The sequence below is a fragment of the Sylvia atricapilla genome, chromosome 2 (assembly GCF_009819655.1).
Source record: "Sylvia atricapilla isolate bSylAtr1 chromosome 2, bSylAtr1.pri, whole genome shotgun sequence".
In the NCBI taxonomy this organism is placed as follows: domain Eukaryota; kingdom Metazoa; phylum Chordata; class Aves; order Passeriformes; family Sylviidae; genus Sylvia; species Sylvia atricapilla.
In genome coordinates this window covers 67,375,347-67,394,573 of record NC_089141.1, presented here as the reverse complement: position 1 = coordinate 67,394,573, position 19,227 = coordinate 67,375,347, and the positions used below count along the sequence as shown (strand labels likewise).

At 40.3% G+C, this 19,227-nt stretch overlaps 1 long non-coding RNA gene across 1 annotated transcript in view; it reads right to left on the bottom strand.

Annotated features, from left to right (window-relative positions):
* LOC136357832 (uncharacterized) overlaps positions 1 to 18,624 on the bottom strand; it is a 35,878-nt gene extending 17,254 nt beyond the window's left edge. The window contains exon 1 of the long non-coding RNA XR_010742961.1: positions 18,349 to 18,624. This is a non-coding gene — a long non-coding RNA (uncharacterized lncRNA). The remainder of the gene's footprint in view (positions 1 to 18,348) is intronic.
* Positions 18,625 to 19,227: the final 603 nt, after the last annotated feature.

Sequence of the window (19,227 nt, the reverse complement as noted above, 5' to 3'; positions counted from 1 at the left end):
TGTTATGTATTGTGTTTATCACCTCAAGGAGCTCAAATGGCTTAATCCACCTGCTGTTGCTTGGTGTAAATGGGAAGATCAGTTCCTACAGTTCCTTTGCCATTATTGCAGTTTTATGAACGTGTTGTCATTTAAAGAGTTTATTCTTTTTACCTACAGACAAATATATCACACTCTTATGTGTGAATGAATTATTTGGTTTGGGATAAGAATATATGCACAATGATTTTCCTAAGGACAGTATTGGCTATAATAAATTCTGTGAAAGAACTGTTGTAGTTTAGGAGTATTCCAATCTTGGCTGTCACCTGTTTCTTCTTTTAAAATGCATTTATTCACCTTTCTTGTGAATAAAATATATATTTTTCCAAAATATATATTTACATTTTTTATATTTTGTAAATAAAAGCAAAAATCTACTGCTTTAGGCAAATGTTAGATGGCAGGAAATGTTGTAAGTGTTCTCTCTGTGAGGTTTTCTCTATTCAAACACCTACTGCTATAAAACTTAACAAAGAACAAAATTTTCCATTAAAAAATCAATAAAATTGTCTAACAAGGCTGTCCTAGATCATACTGAAAGTCCTTAAATTCTCATCTTCCATGTCCAATTGAAAATAAGAATAAAGCACCATATTTCTATTATTTTTTTTAAAGGGAGGTATGAGTTATTTTTGTGCTTTACTGCCTACTAGTTTAGCTGTCATTGATTCTTTGCTCAGGCTGATTTGCTGTCATGTTCTATTTGAAGTTGCCTGCAGCCATAAAAAGCTGCCAGATACTGCTAAAAAGACAGCACGGAAAGACTTTGCACATATTTTGTCCTATGGTTTTGAAGAGCTTTCCCTTTTTAGAATATGCTTTAGATGAGATTTTTTAAGACATATAATTGAATAATAATTAGAAATTGATTGTGCCACAAATCATTTCCATCATTTGTCAAACTAATCATCAATTACTTTCCATATTAATTTGTCGCATTTCAATGACTGAGCACCTTTGAGCCAGAAAGTCATTCTAAAACATTATTTTTTTTTCTTTTTCTCCAACTGCAAGGAACTGAATCGGGAGTGGATTTCCACAGACAGACCAGACATGGCACTGAGCTGATCTAATTCCTGCTGGGGGCCATCCTTGCAAAGCTGAGTTGTGCACACCCAGGCACAAAGTGCAAGAGAGGGAAGCAGACCTACATCTTCCTTTTTCCTTCCTCCTCCAAATACCATGGCACACTATTTGTATGTGGACCAGAACACAGACAGACAGAGGGGTCTGACATAGACTAAGCCTTCTACACAGAGCACTATTACAGTTATTTAAACCCAGTCTTTTGTAAAGAGGTGAGTGATGTTCTCCATCCTGCACCTAGAACAGGTCTGATATGATAGACCTATGATGAAAATGGTGAGGAGAAAAATGGGATATGGGGTTTTGCTTCAATTCTTGCTATTTGGTGATGTCTCATTGAAGGCATAAGATAAGAAACAAGGGATTATTGTGAACTTTATCCCACAGAGTCAGAAATATGTTTACTTCCACTTATCTGGTGGCTACCTATGAGATATTTCTCAATATCTTTCTGGAAGTAAACACACCTTTTTATGAGGTCTTTGTCACCTCACTCTGGATTTATACTCTGTCTCCATGGAGCCTGAGAAGAAAACGGATGTGAGCAGTGTTGACCAACAGCTGAGTTAAACAAAGAAGATACCAAAGCAGAAAGACAGCATTCTTTCCACGTGCTGAGCAGCCGAGGAGAGGGAAGGGAAGGGAAGGGAAGGGAAGGGAAGGGAAGGGAAGGAAGGGAAGGGAAGGGAAGGGAAGGGAAGGGAAGGGAAGGGAAGGGAAGGGAAGGAAGGGAAGGGAAGGGAAGGGAAGGGAAGGGAAGGGAAGGGAAGGGAAGGGAAGGGAAGGGAAGGGAAGGGAAGGGAAGGGAAGGGAAGGGAAGGGAAGGGAAGGGAAGGGAAGGGAAGGGAAGGGAAGGGAAGGGAAGGGAAGGGAAGGAAGGGAAGGGAAGGGAAGGGAAGGGAAGGGAAGGGAAGGGAAGGGAAGGGAAGGGAAGGGAAGGGAAGGGAAGGGAAGGGAAGGGAAGGGAAGGGAAGGGAAGGGAAGGGAAGGGGTAAAATTTTCATTTTAGGAGCTTTCTTCAGTACAATTTCTGTCTAACTTAGTAAAAAATTGAGAAACTAAAGGAGAAAGGATAAACACCTACTATCTTGATCCCCAAGTCAGTTTTGGTTGTTTATCCACTGATAATACAATAGAAAGGAGATGCACACTGCAGTTGGCTGAGTCCAGATGGGTTCTACTAAAAGCTCTAAGGGCTCCACAGGGTCTGTGGATGAAAGATGCTAAATAGCATTTCTGTTCTGTTGTCAATTTTCTGTCAGTGTGCTAACCAGCCAGCATCTTCCTCCTTCTGTCAGCACGCAAGACACTGTGCTAACCAGCAGCACATGGGCATTATCATTGTGTCAAACAAAAGTAATCAGTGGTTTGACAAAATCCCATTTTTCATTTTCTTCTCTAAGGGGCTTGGACAGTGTTTGAGTGCCTGTCCTCATCATCTTGAATCCCAAACTGCTTTAGATGGCTGACAGACACTCATTTCCTAGCAATGGCAATCTCAGTGTTTGAAGGAGAATCCAAACAGGAACTGAAGATTTCAAATAGATAGTAAGGTTTAATGGCTTAGTGAATTTTAGATGCCTACGGGATTAAGCAAAACTGAAAACTGAGTGACTTATAGGAACTTAAGTCACAGCATAGGCAGGGTTTTGTAGACTGAATCCCACTCAACATTTTTATCATCTGACATTTTAAACGAAGCAATTCAATCACCTATGTCAGCAGGTTGATTTCTTTGTTCATCCACCTCCTGTGTCTCCTTAACAGAGAGTTTTAACCAGCTTTTGAGCTTAGAAACACATTTGAAAATTCTGAATTAGTTTTTTTGCAACTGCATTTACAGACCACAATTTAACAGTCTGGGCCTTCAACATTCAGAACTTAGCCAGCATAATTGTTTTGTTTCCCATGATGTTGAACCCATGATTATTTCCAAGTCCCCACCCGACTCTGAAGGGAGTCACCGTGAAGCATTACCTCTGAATTTGACAACAGCATTCACTTTATTTGACAGTTAGGTGCTGTTGCAATAGCTGATAACACACAAGAGCAGGAGGGAGGGGATGAGAGAGAGAAGGACATCCCATGGAATGAGCAGCAAGTACTTGCACAAACCTTTCTTTCAGTTCAAGTATGTAAAGTGAGATAAATGGTCAAACTGCAGACATACTGTATGCAGCAGGAGCCAAAGGCTGCTCCCCAGATTGGCAGCTCCAGAAACCATCAGCACCGGATCCTCTCAGCAATTACCAGTTTGGAAATGCCCTTCCATTGATAGTGATGGACATAAACCAGCTGAGTCTCAATAGCTAGAGAACAGAGGGAGGAAGAGCCAGACAGCAGGACACAAACAGCACCAAACACTGGGACCAGCTGCAGCCTTCAGGTCACACTTCCATGTCAACAAAGTAATGCTATTTAATATTTTCCAGATACTGAAGTAATTCATCACAAGGTATAAGTGGATCTATAGCGTCTGAGATTGCTGGTTGAAGATTAACTGCATGTATCACATTTCCAGTGCAGCAACTTAAATGGGAAACAAAATAGCCTGAACCTCACAGGCAAGGCACTTATTCATTCTCTGCAGTAGCAGGGTTCCCATGCTGGCCAGCCTCAGCCATGTCATTTAGGAAATCTTCATGCCAGAACATTTGTATGCAAGAAGGATGGTGCTAAAGCAGGACAGTGCCAGCCTGTCGGAATTCAGCTGATGTGAGAGCCTGATCAAATGTACGCAGCTGCCTTCATCTAATCTAGAGCCTGTATAGCACAAAATTACTGTGAATCACCGACTGAGACAGGAAGAGCTTGATTATTGTTTAAACGTAGAGACAAACTGGCACTGAATGGAGCACTACTGGAGGGTGCCTCCAAAAATATCTACTTTCCCCTGCAGACAGTCTTCAGATGGACACCAGGCTTTGCGCCTGCCAGAGGTGGCACTTCCAGAAAGGTGGAGTCACAGCAAGCTGCCTTCACTCACAAACTGCTCTTGTTTCACACAGCTTCAAGATTTTATAACAGAACAAAGACCTTTAAATACACAGCACAGAGGGAAGTCCCACACAAACTTTATAGAGAGGTGGAATTGTGCCACATATCGCAAAATGTAGGTGAAAATAAAAGAGTTTGGAAGTGGCTTTTAATTTCTCACTTACTACTTTTAGCACATCTAACTCAATCTATATCTATGTCAATTGTATCTAAAAACCCCTAATAATTAATAATTCAACCCAGAGTCATCCAGCAATGGTAAAGACTGACATTTCTGTTCCCTGACTTCTGACTGTCTGCATCACAGTTAGACTCCACCACTGCTGACACTGCTTCAAGACAAGAGCAATGCTAAGTGAGGGGCTGTGGAGCAAGACAGTTCTGGTGGGAGCTGCAATACTGTCCCCTGTGTTGTCCCTTCAGTTCCAGTCACTTCCTGGGAACAGTGATTAAATGCAGCCCTTTAATTAAATGCACTACCAGCTCTTCTACCAGACCTCAGGCATGGATTCATGTGCCCTATTGCAGGTGTCCAAATTTAGATGAACAAGTCTGAATACAGTAAGCAGAAAGAGGGAAAAAAAATCCCTCAGCATTTAAGCAAAACCTCTCATCTTACCCCAAAAATTCTTTTCCTCACAAATGTTCCCTCAACAGTTTTAAAAATAATGATTTTCTACAGAGACTAAAGGTCAGTGCTGAAAGTTTGAAGGTCTGGTACAGCTTTTTCCTCTATACACATCCAGTCAGCTGGAAAAACACTGCCAGAATAATTTGCTTAGAATGAAGAGGGAGGAAGACGTGCCTGTTCTGGTTTCTTTTTTTTTTTTTTTTTTTTTTTAAGACCTCTCTCATTTTTCCAAGAGTAGTACCAAGACTTGTCAATACACATCTATCTGAAACTGAAACCCTAACAAGCAAGAACTGATGGATATGTAGCTAGCAAAATTTCAAGTTCCCTTCTGATAAAATTCCATCTTTCAACAGCTCTTTTAAGACTTAGCTTTGTGCTAGAGAGAAGGAGAGGTGGCAAGGAACATTCCCTGATGTGTTGTCAAACAAAACAATTTCACTCACAATATGGCTTGTTTGAATTCAGTTTCATATAAATTTGAAATAAGTATGACCCTTCTTTTCTAAAAAAGGGTCAGCATTGTCCTGCATTTTTGTGCTATTCATCATAGCTAATAACACCCTCTCAGGGTGCCCTCTTGTATTTAGCAGAAACCAGTTCAAACCCAGCACAGAAATTCTGCCCTAGAAGTCAGATATATTAAGTAGTTAATAAGTGAAGGCCGGAAGGAACAAGCTATACAAGAAACTTCCAAGTGATGTTGTCAGGACAGGGACTCATCTCAGCATGATTCCAGCAAGAGAAACCACCAGGGAGAGAGAAAATTCCCTGTCTAACATGCAAGAGTTGACTATAGTCAAGGCTTTCAGCATGACAAGAGAGGAGCAGAGCAAAGCAGGACTTTGCCCTGCCTGGAGGAGATGTGAACTTCTGATCATTTAATAGAAAAAGGAGGATGACTGACAACTGATGAAATCAATTTCCTTGATCAGAGTTGGAGGTCTCCCAATTAGCAAAGCTTAGGGCAACTACATGACTTTCTTCTCTTCTAGGTTTTGCAGGTTTGTTTAGGCATTACTTTACATTACCGCGTTACTTCTGTGCTTTTCAGTCTAAAATGACTTTCAGGCTGTGTGCTGAGATCTCTGCCCTGCAAGCTGATCCATGAAGTCAGATCAGAGAAATTTCAGCACAGTCAGGGGACTGCTCTGGGATAGGGCTGCCCAAAATGAGGGTGTTGGAGATGCCATGGTGCCAAGTGACAGTGGAGGAAGCCAGCTCCTACCCAGGAAAACGTGCCAGGTAAAGGAAAGGGATTAACCCTTGAATTTAAAAAAGCAAGAGGGGATTTTTCATTGATAAACAAAATGAAGAAGGGATTGATTTTAACACCCATGATTTGTGAGAATGCAGAACAGCACTGCACAGAATTAGCAGCAGCTCTAAAAGAGGTAAGAAAACCTGTCCTGGGAAAACATGTTACAAGATTTGGTACTCTTTCCTGTTCAAACTTTCCCATGAAAAAACCAAAAAAAACCCAAATAAAAACCAACAAAAAGCCAGCACAAATTGGTCTTGATTTGTGTGGGGTTTTTGAAAGAAAACAGGATAAAGAGGTGATGTGTCATTCTATGTAATTCACATATTTCACCACTTTGAAATATGTAACACTATTTGTGCTGCTTGTGTTGGTGACATATCCTTACAGCATCACCTCAGAGGCAAACCATGCTGTGCACACATGTCACAGGAGCCAGTCCCGTGTGTCCCTGTGCACACACACACCTCCTCCCGGTTTCTACTCAAAATAAACACAACAGGCAAAAGGTCTGAAGAGAACCCACAATTACGGAGTTGAAATGTCCTTGTTTGCAAAAAGGCAGCAGTGAGGAAGCATGTTGATGGGAACCTCGCCCAGACATACTCATGCTCAGCTCCACCAGGAGATTTTACCACTTCTAAACCCACCACTGAAGTTGGGAGGCCAAGTCCTTACTTCAAAACTGAATAACCCTCTTTCCTTCCTTTTGAAACGTGGACTGGAAGGACTGTCCGCCTCTAACCAATAGCATAATATTTAAGGCTCAGTTCTGGGGTTTGGGAAGTGAAGGAAAGCAAAAGGAGAGAAAAGAACAAAAGTGAAGGAGCAAAAAGAGAGAAAGCTCTCCCTTGCCTCCAGCATGTTCAGTTCACGCCACTGTCAAAACTCTGCACAAATGGAGACACAGGTGAGCCCAACTCACTTGACAAGTAGTTTGGATGTGCCTGTATGGGGTGATGCAGTGCCCAAACATCTGCCTTTTTTCCTGAGTCCACACCACAGCTTTCTGGTTTCTTCTCCCCACAAGAAAATATGTGAATAAAAGACACATATTCGTTGTTCTACAGGGTGTTAAAAATATAAATGTATGAAAGACAAAAGATGCTTGGACCCCATAATAAGGGAATCATCTTTCTATTCTGCAAGAATTATTTTAGCAAAAAGTATCTGACTTACCTATTTTAAGATTTCTTTTTTTAAATGCCAAAATGTGTGTACAAATGCATTTGAAGAGAAAACTTGATACACTCTGTTCTTTAGAAAGGACAGAACTTTCTCTATGTCGATTTTTTTTAATGTTCTTAAAAAACAATAACCTGCCCTTCACCACCACCACCCCCGGACTCTTATCCAGAGGCTCCTCCATGTGCCTAACTAATCAAAGTGTTGTGTTATGATTGCCATGGAGACTGCAATCCAGCAGCTGCCTTGACATTTCATCTTCAGCTGCTTTCAAAATGCTTGCTTTTTGCCAAGGAATACTTTTCACTGTTATTAATTTTTTTACTATACACTGCTCCCTCCACTACAAAAGAAATATTTAGGAAAAAATCAGTGGAAACTGCCTCAGTTCTAACAACATATTTTGCTAATTGCTTTTGTTCTCCTCTCAGGCAATTTTAAATGTTTCTGAGACTTTAAACTAAAAGCTTACCCTTTATTTTGCATATCAACAGATAATGAATTGTGCTCTGTAGGGTCACCACAGGAGCAACCTCCAGCCCCTAGGTGCAAGGGCAGCCATCCTCTCCTCCATGAACACTTCTGGAACTTTAAGGCTGTTGCCACTTCTCCTGTCTTTTGAGGAGGTGAGAAGATAGTAGAGAATACATCTAAGCATGTCTGTTTCTTTTTGCCCTAAATGAAGAAACGTTGCGAAGTACCTGGCTAGTGTGGAAACCCCCAGGAAAGGTTTTGGGGAAGCCAAAGAGGTGGAAGACCATGATCCCCCACTTGTGGCATAGCCATAGGGTTTAGCATCTGAAGTGGCTACATTTCATGTACAAACAGAGATAAGAAAGCAGCATACAGATTTTAAGGACATACAGAAGCGCTCTGCTAATCAATGATTCATTTCACTCTATTCATTTCACAAACAAACATTTTTTAATTAACTAAGCTGGTCTCCCCATTTCTTTTTCAAAGGAGAGGAGGTCATAGTTTTTCATTGAGCAGCCTGGGACACATAAGAACCTTCTCTGCAGCCTTACAAAGCACTTGCCCCCAAAGATGCCTTCCCATCCTAGTCTGCACTCAAGGATGTCTCAGATCTACTGTTGCCAACAAGGTGTAGTTGGAGACATGCTGGGGCATGGAGATGTGTACAGAACATATTGAAAAGAAATTGATTCAAAATTGAGTAGAATCGATCATCTGCAGTTTGGCGAAGGTAGGAGACACATTATATCTGTGTCTGTCTGTGTGCGTCTCTGTGTGTGTTTATGTGTCTGCAAATTGAAAGTATTTTCACAACCGTAAGAATTAGATTAAAACTCTGACCTATTTGGGCTGAGAAGGAGTAGGGTTTAAAATGAAAGCTTCAAGCCACTTTTTAACAATTTTGAGTTAATTATAAGATACAATGACAAATTTGAGTTAAAAATCTTTATCTGAAAAGTATGTATGCTTAACAGGAGGAAGAAACAAAACACCTTCAGAAGCAGTCAGCTTCCTGTCTTATGTTTTTGAAGTTGAGCTGATGGCTCACAGAACGGATCTCAAATATGTATATATATAATCCCCACAGCTAAAAGTCGTCTATTTTAAAAGACAAGTGTTTGCTCACCCTAGGAACATTGTACTCATGCTTCAAACTTTGTGATCCATATGGGTTTTATCAACTTGTTTGCCAGGAATTTAAGAAAAACAAACTTTATTCATGTTCCTTAGAGAAATTAATCCACTTCATGGTCTGCTCAAAAAGAAATACAGCTTCAGGAAAAAAAAAAAAAAAATCCCAGGACGTTCTTGGAACTGGAAGGTCAGAGATCCAAAATAACAGATCCACTTAATATGAGAAATGAGTGACTTACAGTGGCATCATTATCAGCACTGGAAGTACATGGTTTCAGCTTAGAAAGTGATTTCATGTCACATCACATAAAGGACCCCAAATGTGAAGTGCTTTCACAAGCCTTCCTAGAACCAGGCACTTTCACTGCTCTGAGAGCAGCATTTACCTTAAAGGATGGGGTGTGTAATCCACTAGAAGCACGTGTTCCTGGAGACTTACCTTTGAGGAGTTAAAGTTAGATCAGACCTATTCCATATTACCCTGTAACATGCCTTGGTATATTTGTTTGTATGTAAAGAATTTAGTTGTATAACCCTAGGTTTGGTTTCCCAAGCTTGATAAAAACCTGTGGACGTCCACATAACTTATCAGTGTTTTGTTTTCTGTATCACAAAGAATACGCTCTTTCTGCAAGATGTATAATAAACATTGTTGCTGCAAACAGAGGTGTCAAGCAAGTGTCATTTATCTCCAATGATACTTGCTTTAAAAGTACAGTCTAATACAGGAAATATAAATTCTGATTCATTCTTACAGCAAATAATTATGCAGATTAATCTCTATATAACCCAAATTTAAATAGGCAGCCTAAAATTAATGCATTGCAAATCTCTATGGTTGCAACATTATAGCATGGTATCTCACCAGCTTTTAAAGAAAGCTGTATTTCTGCTCCATGAGTGGTTTGTTACATTGAATTAATGTTGCATTAGAATCCTTTCAGTAAGTCAAATCACATTACTCACTCATATAGCATTCTTGGCAAGCATCAAAAAACATTTTTAATACTTAGGAACTGCAAGATTGAGCCAGACAGTGATCTGATGTTTAAAACAGGACTAGGCACCTTAAGTCAAAATTGCAGCAGAGGGGGAAAAAAAACTTAACCAAAAAATATTTACCTTCTTAAGTCAAAAGGCCCCTTCGAGATAAAAATGTTTCCACATACCCCTACATCCTGAACAGAGTAGAATAATTTAGCCTTTTCTTCACATGTTACTGTGAAAAATAACTTGTGAAACCACAATTATTCTTTAAACAATACCATGAAAAAATTCATAGCTGATCTGTTCTTAGAAAATCAAGCTGATCTATTTTAATGGTGTACATGGAACCTGCACAGCTTGGTGCTGGCAGGGAGGGAGGGACTGTCCCCTTCTGTCCCCAGCTGTAAGGGCCTCTGCAGTATTTCCTCCATCCCTTTCTCTGAGCAGCGTAAAGGGACAAATCACATGAGCAAATCCATGGTTACCTCTGTTTAGCATTCAGGCAATGACACATGGCTTGGCTTTCTTGCAGCAACAACCTGCCTCAGATGCATTCAACCTCTTGGCTGTCCACCTTTCAACGAGTCTTCAGGTGGCTCATGGATAGACACCAAGAAAGTGAGAAGTCCCGCACGTCATGGGTTAATTTTTATGCCAATGATGACTGTAGCTGTTTACTTTTTAAACAAATGCCTGATATACAGTGCAACTGGCTGAGTGCACAGCCAAAGACAGACCACAGGAAATCTCTTTGACAGCCAGAATTGTTAGCATGGGTCTGCATTATGGTTAGTATTTTTTTTTTCTAAAATTCAAAATAAAAAAAAGTTGTGAGATCTCAAGGAGAAAAGCGGATGCTACAGAGAAAACCAAAACCACAAATGGCCAGTTTCTAAGAAGAGACATCTATGAATAGCACAATCATAAATAACTTTTTCCATTTTATCTGAAGGATTATTGTGGCTTTCCACCCCAGTTTATTTCAGCGGAAGTAAAGATGACTCTGCAACACTAAGCAAACAAACCAACCTAATATAAAATGTTCACTAGAGATAAGAAAGCACACTAGGTTATTTATTGCTGTATTTTTATATTTTGTTTCTGTTCTCCTTTGATCTGTGCTAACACAGGCATTAAACTGACAGCTTAGGGCCACAATACACACCAGGATATTGAAAGGCGGTCATGTATAAGGGAGTATCAGATTGTTCATTTAGACCATGTTACAAGTTTTGGGTAATCAGTTCTCCAGGGTCTAGCTCCCTCCACAAAGATAAAATGTTTACTGGCTTAAAAAAAAAAAAAAAAAAAAAAAAATTAGATAGAGAAACTGTGTATGCTCCTGGTTTTTTTAAGGTGTAAACATCTGCAGCAGATACTGAGGTTGATTTTACTTCCAGTTACAGTGGTGTAACAAGAGTTGTTTCACAGACAGCAGAGGAATTTCAGCAGTAAATGAAAAAAGAATAAGGCTCATTGTGCTTTTAATTTTGTTTCATGTAGGCAAGAGGGGAGAAAATTGATTTTAGTCCCAGCCTTTTTTTTCTCATACATGTCACTGATGCATTTTCAACCCTTGGAGAATTGGTGAATGTGGGAATACAGGCTCTAATACAAAACACTTGGCCTGTTTTCAGTTCCTAACACATACTCCAGAGTTCATGTTATGGTTATCAGAAAGAATCTATGAAAAATGAAGCTGCACACAACTGCAGACCATCAGCGTGGCTTAACCCCGTCAGGCGGGGATGAAGCAGGAAGTGCTTTGTGACACTGACTGGCAGAAATACAAACTGATGAAGAAAACACACGGCAGGAAAGAAGGTCTTAGATGGTGAGCTAGAGCCGGGGACATTAACTACAGCTACACTCTGCCAGGGCCAAGATCAGAGGAGCTTGACATACTTGTTAAAGGTTTCATCAAAAGGATTAGTTCCAGCAGCTTTTTTTAACCTTTCCTACCACACAATTTACCCAAAGGTGGCCGAGGGCAACAAGGGCTGCCCTGTGAGATAACATTTTTAATTGTACAAATGCCATTCTTGATGTCATAATCCCGAGGTTAATGCAGTTGCAGGTCCTCAACAGATGTGGTGTAGGCTGCTCTGTCGTACAGAGAGATGGACACTCAGGCAGTGAAAATGGCCACAGTTCAGAGAGGAGTTTAGCTAATACCCTGAGTGTTTTCCTACACTTTCCCTATGAATTTTTGCACTGTTTTAAATGGTCTTTGCCCAGATGTAAAGCAAACAGAAATGTTGTTCGTACAATGTGTTATCAAGAATCAACGTTCAAGTATAGCCACTGCCTGATGGCACAACTCATAGACATGGCAAACTGATCCATGAATGAATGAAAGAAAGAAAAAGCGGAAGAGTCCAGAAAGCAGCTGGATCCCACCATGCCAAATCTTGCACGTTGTTGTATTTTAGGAGTGCTGATAAATAAGAAATAAGTTTCAAAAGGAGAATCCTGGCATCCTCTTGGAATTCAAACACACCTGCTAGATTGTAGCAGAGACCATATTTTGCACATTTTGGGAAGACTTTTTGATAGGTTTCTGGATGAAGTACCCTCTTCCTCCCTAAAAAAACAAACCCAAGCATTTCTTAAAAGCAATGTTCACACCATACAATCCAAAGAGAAAAGTTTTCCTCACTTTTAAACAGAGAAAATAGTTTGCATGTGCTAAGCTGTTGTCTATGTCACCAGTTCCCAAGCAGAAAATCATGCCTTGTTGACGTAATGCAAGACTGTGAGGGTTGCAGATCAATTAAATCAAGGAACTGAATATGGGCAAATCTTATGTGGGACCAAAGAATATTTCACTTGAATATAGCACTTCAAATATCTGCAGCATGGTATAGGGTAGTTCAGAGACATTCGCTCACTTTGGGGTGGGAATGGGCAAAAAGCAGCAGATGAGGACACTCTCTAATAAAGGCCAACGCCTTTTTGTGTGTTAGAGTCTGGGTTGTGTGCCACTAAGAGGTGCAGCAAATTGGGTCACTGCCACAGAGGCTTTAGAAAAGCCAAGGAAAATCAACAATAGGCCATATTCTTGTTTTGTATGTCGTCTGTGTGCCTACAAAAGAGGATTTGCCCCAGTCAGATGCAGCAATTGTGATTCAGCATCTCCTGCCCTTAGACCTCACTCACCAGGGTAACTCGATGCCTCACAAGATTGAAGGGTATCTTTCCAGGGATGCATATTTCTCTGCTAATGACCACAGTCTTGTATCTCACATATGGCTGAGGTGTAAAAAGATCATTGGAATGATGCTTCAATAATCAGAAATATGGTTCAAATTTTGGATTTCTGGGTTATTGAATCCTGTCTTGAGCCATTTCAGTTCTACATACCAGCTCCACCTTATTCATCCGTAATTCATCAGTGAGGTACTAATGCAGTTTATTCTTGAAGACCTTGCACAGAATACATCTCCTTATGCAAGCATGACTTCACAGTCATTAGGGCTGAAATTGCCACACAAATCCCATCCTGAACTGCTCTGTATTACTACACCTTGTAGTATTTGGCAAGGAAAGCCCAATGTTTGCAAAAGATATGTAAAAGGAGGATTATTCTTCCTGAATACTGGATAAGATAGGAATAAAGACAAAAACGATCATACAAGGAAAGGATTACTTAGTGCAGTGGAGACAATTTACTCAAGAAGACGGATGGAATTGCAAAGGGAAGGCCTTATTTTAGATAGGATTTGGGGGAAGGCTAACAGGTGCTGGGGAGCACTCAGGTCAGATGAAGACATCTGCTAGAGATGTCAAGAGCACAAAGGTAACTCTGTGTCTGGGAGTAGAGGGTGGGATAAAAATGACAACTGAACAGGAAATGTGGAAGACTGGGACTGCAGAGGTACATCCCAGCAAAGAAACAGGGTGTCAGATGGCAGAGTAAAATACAAACAGACACACAAAAACTGTGAATGCAGACACTTGTGAGGAGCCTGGGGAAAAAAAAAATTAAAAAGAAAAAAAAAGAAAAGAAACAGGTGCACTAGAAGGCTGGATGTCTGGCACAGAAGGATGATGATAACCTAAAAGCATTTCTGAAATGTGACAGGGTGGTAATATTAAGGCAGAATATCCTTCCATCGGTCTTTATAAGTGAATGAGACGCCTTTTGAGAAGCTTTCAAGCTCCTATAAACACTATAGACTTGACTCTAAATGCAAATTGACCTATTGGCTACATTGCATAGGAGATCTGATAGGATGTTTTCAATGACCCTGTGACTAAAATATAGAAATGAACCAATATAACATATGGGCAGATCAGCTTGCACTGAAGCAATTTATATCAGCGGTTCTGTGAGCTTTTAAGTCATTGAAAGCTGATCTTTAACAAATGTGTGACTACGTTTAGTTAACTTACTGTAATAGCATACTAAAATATATGTACTCATACATTTAAATGAGTGAAAAAAAGAGTTAAAAATAAACTGCCAGAGCTTTTATGCAATATACTTTTGTTTAGTACAAAGGCACAGTCCCCTTTTAGTTAATTGAATGTTTGAACATCAATATCCTGTCTTTTGCAAGAAAATGCTCCCACATAAGAAATTCAAATAATGCACTTCTGAGTATAGAAACTTTCAGGTACTTTCAGTTTAGTCATTTAAGTAATTCCGTATGTTGGAGTTTATCTTTCTCCCAACAAGACTTAAAAATAAGTCCTGTGTGCTGGACTTTAATAGAATGCAATACACAGAGCCAACAGTGTAAACTGAAAGTAAACACGTCGTATCATATGATACAACAGGATTTATGAAACAGATCTCATCAAAACACTTGATTAGTTTCAAACCCATCTGTATCTAGAACGTGCAAATTCACACTGTCTACAAGAGAATTACTTTATGATAGGTGAGCACAGCTTTGCTCCTGATTTCTGTGCAAATAAAGGTCCATAAGAAAAGGATCCATTTCCACTTATTCTGTGGCAAAAGTTGTAGTAGTGGTACAGGGCAAGGTGCCGCCCCAAAGGCTCCCAAGGTGTCTCAGATACCCTTCTCAACCTCCAAGCAGGGATACCTCTTTCTGTAGGTGTTTCTTGCTCTTTCCATTGTCCACACAGGCAAGGGAACAGTGCTTTTAACCTTGGACACTTTTTGTGATTTCTGATACACTTAGGCTCCAAGTTTTGAGTCTGAACCATAGTACACATCCCTTCATGTGAAATTTATGGCCAAGAACTATCTCTTGGATGACTGCTGTTAAACCAGCCATTTCTCACACATGGCAGTCAAAAGAGGAAAGAAAGGCTTCATATTTCTGACATGTCCAGAGAATACTCTGCTGGCCTTTATGAGAACAAATGCAGAAAGGTTAATTCAGCTCTGGGAGTTGTTTCATAGATGTGACCCTGACCACCAGTAGGCGTTTCTTTGGAACCTCAAAGACAGTGTTTCACTTTCTGAAGTAGTGCCTAAACCACACTATCTCAAAGGTATTTCCTTAAAGCTAGCTAAGCTTTTCCACTCCATACTGACTTCTGGGGATCTGCTTTCTGGCACTTTCTCTCTTCGTGGTTTGATTTCACTACTGACAGAGACACAGATTCCTCTAATCTAATGTCAGCAGGCAGAAAGATGAACGTGTAATCCAAGCTGGCCCTCTCAGCTCCCTCTATGGTAAACAGAGAGGAATTGGTGTTTTCAGACAGACCCACAGCCCTTACCACAACAGCCTCATCTCAAATGCCAGACTAGATCCACTTTTAAAAGAAACTTGTAAAAGAAACAAGGTAAAAGGAAATTGTGAAATATGGAACAAGTTAGAAATTTTCCATTTCTACTCAACAACATGAAGACGATTTTGAATGCTTTACCTAAATCCTTAATATCATGTGGATGTAAATCAGTTGGTTCCTGTGACTGTAGAATCTGAATACATTGTCTTCCAGCTCAAGGCTATATAAGGCTTCCCAGTCCCAAACAATGAATATTAGAAATGGCAAAAGCCCCTGCAACTCAGAGCCAAGCACTGACAATGTTTGAAGTCAAGCTAAAAATACAGCCCCTGTCCAGATCCCAAACAAGGCAGGCAACAAATGCAGATGGTTATAGAGGATAGAGTGGCAGGGATGTACAAACAAGCAAGACACAATATTATACAGAACATTGTTTCTTTGTCATGCTGACTGCTACATCCTTTCCTCTATTTCCTGAAATTTCTTACCATTCCTTAGCCACTCTACATTCATCCTGAAAGAAGTTTTACTGAGTTCACAAATTCACATCAGACTGGGCTTGGCTGCCTTTTTCCAGGCTTGTGTCATGTAACTCATTAACTCTAAAGATTTTTCATCAGTCCTTGCTGAGTAATGCAGTGCCTGTTCAGGTTTCTGTTATAACCCCTTAATCACACTCTCTTAGCACAATGCAAAAAGTTCCCCCATGTCCAGAGTCATCAGTTAAGTCACTCCTCAGTTCTTTGTGTTACAGACTCCTGCTTTGACTCTCCTTCGTCTGCAGCAGCAGTAGGAAGAAGACTTCAATGCCCAGAGATCAGCGTTGGGAAATGCATTCTGTAACTTTGGAGCAAGTCCATCTTTTTTCAATTGATCTTGTTTATTTATATAAACTAAACCAAAGTTTGTTTAATCTCTAGATTTCCATAGCCTCTAGTCTAGTTTAGCATTTAGTCCCCCTTTAAGCCAGAAAGGGTTTTGGCCAAAATAATTTCCACTCTAGTTTAAGAAAATTATTGAAATTATTTATTTTCCCAATGGACTTGAAAAGAAGATTAATTTCCTCCTTTTGGAGGTTAAATTTAAATGCTATAATCACTCTCCCCTCTTCCACTGCATTTTCTCAAGTTATGCTGCGAATCAGCAATTAGTTGTAGCAAGTAAATTAGCTGTATTAAAGGTAGAAGCACCATATGACCATTTAAAGAAGCCCCATGTGTGGTTTTGTGCTGTGGAATTATTTGAGGAACTGTTGCAAGTGTCTCTGTATTAACTCGGTCATTGTCTGGGTACCTTGACTTTCAGCTGAGAACAACTTCTATTTGCCCATGGTAGGAAATAGTTTGTCTAAATATTAAACATCTAACATAAAGTCAGCTAGCCTAAGCATACTGCTTGGGCTACCCCTGAATGAAGGAGGGAAGAATCCCTGGAGAGAGAGAACAATCCTTATTTCAGACCATTCCTCTTGAGGTGGATGAATCCATCAACCCTGAGCACAGAGGAACATTAAAGGATAAGTTTAATTTGGAGTGAGAGAGACTTTAAGCCTAGCAACCAACTCTGGGATCACAAACTGTGCTTTTACATGTCTATTTCAGAAAAAAAAATGTGGTTTTCAAGTGCAGTTTTTTTAGAAGACACAATAAGAAAGTTTTTACTGCTTTTCAATCCATGTCCTATGTGGTGCTGTAGGACATCAGCAATACAGCCTGATCCTACCCAAAGTATGTTGGGGCCCCATCCTGTTTAAGCACTCTGTTTGCACAATTTTGCAAGCAATACATGAGTCCTGTAGCACTTGTGGGAAATCACACAGCCTGTCTGGAAACAAGGAATGTGGCACATTAAGTTGCATGAAAATCTTAGAAAAAAACTCAGGCTTAAAAAGACAGAAAATAAACCTTTTAATTGGCTCTGGCCTGGTGAAGACCATGAAGTTAGAAAATGTTTGGCTGTACTGGTACACGGCTTGCTTCTTATAGCCTGCCCCCCAAAAAAAAGGAAAGCAGCTCAGCTCTTTCCAAGCCCAAGACAATAGTGGTGGGGAGGATATTTTCCCTGCTGATATTCAGATACACTTCCTGGCACTGCACTCTGCAATTTAATTTAGTGTGAAACTGTGCCTTAAAGCATCAGCCTATCTTTGAATAAAGACTAGGGGATATGGTTTTGTAGCAGCACCGAGAGTCACTTCTTTCCTTTTTTTTTTTCCCTTTCTTTTTTTCTTCTTAGTACTGAATGCAGAGAGGAAAAGGCAGGCAGATGCATGTCATAAATAAACCCAAGGCGAACAAAGAACAGATGTCCTGAGGAACTTGCTGTCTCAGTATTTGGAGCACAAAAGAAATGAAGTAAGCACAGCCCTTCATAGAGGAAGTCCTTCACTTCCTCAAGAAGTTCGAACATGCCGAGAAAGCAAAACAATTTCACAAGGCCAGAGTATACAGGCTTCTAATCCCATGAAAGTAGTATATGTTCTGCCACAAATCCAGAGTCAACAGTGCTTTCCTTTAACACAGGTACAGTATAGCTAAACCATGGGCCTAATACCAGTAAAGTTGTTATTACTTTGGAATTATATTATAAAGTGTCACAAGTTTTTTGCAAGATTAAAGCAAAGATTAAAAAAAATATCTTGGTGGCTCCTGTTTTTCTCCCCTAGCTAATTCAATGCATTATAACAAAGATGGATCTTATTCTCCAGACCCGGGCAACAGCACATGGAAGGCCCATAAGTATTTCTGAGCACTGTCTGCTTCGAAACTCTGATTCATGGTTATTCAAATAGTGAAAAAAACTTGTAAAACAGAATGAAAAAATACACAGAACTCACCATAAATCACTAAGAAAGGTTGTAGCATCTGCTCTGTTTACTCTGCATTAAATGCAATGGTTTTATTTCCCTTTCAGCAAATCCCCTAGAAACAGACTTGTGAGTGAACGCAGAATTACAGATGTGGAGCAGAGCCAGACACCTCTGTGCTCTTGGGGCTGCTGCTGCCCGGCACAGGGGCTGTAGGCTGGCGGCAGTGGGGCCACGAGGAGACAACAGCTGGGGAGGCAGGAAGTTGGAGGGCCCAAGCTGGAGGGGCCAAACCGCTCCAAGCAGCACAGCTCCAGCCACAAATATTTACTGATAAGTGCTGCTGGAGTGACGATGGTCTAGGAACATAGGCAAGGAAGGATCTGCAAGGAGATGTCATGTCTTTTATTAGGCCTAACCACTGGAGAAAAAAATAAAGACAAGATTTCATGACCTAAAGTTGAGCCATTATATCTGGAAGTTGCCTATTTTGTCAGCGGTATCAGAGTCTAAATAAAAGACATTGCCTCTCCCTGCATGAGTATTTCCAGATCAGTGTTTTTTGCAACTACATTTTTAACACAGTCTTCCAGAAAACTGACGGGAAAATAAAAATTAAGAAGCTGCCAATCACAAATTTGAGGGAAATGCAAATAAACAAATAGACTGGGAAGCTGTTATAAACCTAAGAACCGCATGGTCCTTGCCAGTTGCAGTTTTTGAACTCAAGCATACACCTGTTTTGACAGCTCTCAGTCTTGGCATGTGCTGAGGAAAAGAAAAAGGAGACAAGTGGTAGCTGGAGTTCCCTGTTTGCCTGTCATGGTGTCACAGCAATTGACAGACTGGAATGCAGACAGAGCTGAATCCCACTTCCAACTGGGATGGAAGGTGGCCAAGAAAGACAGT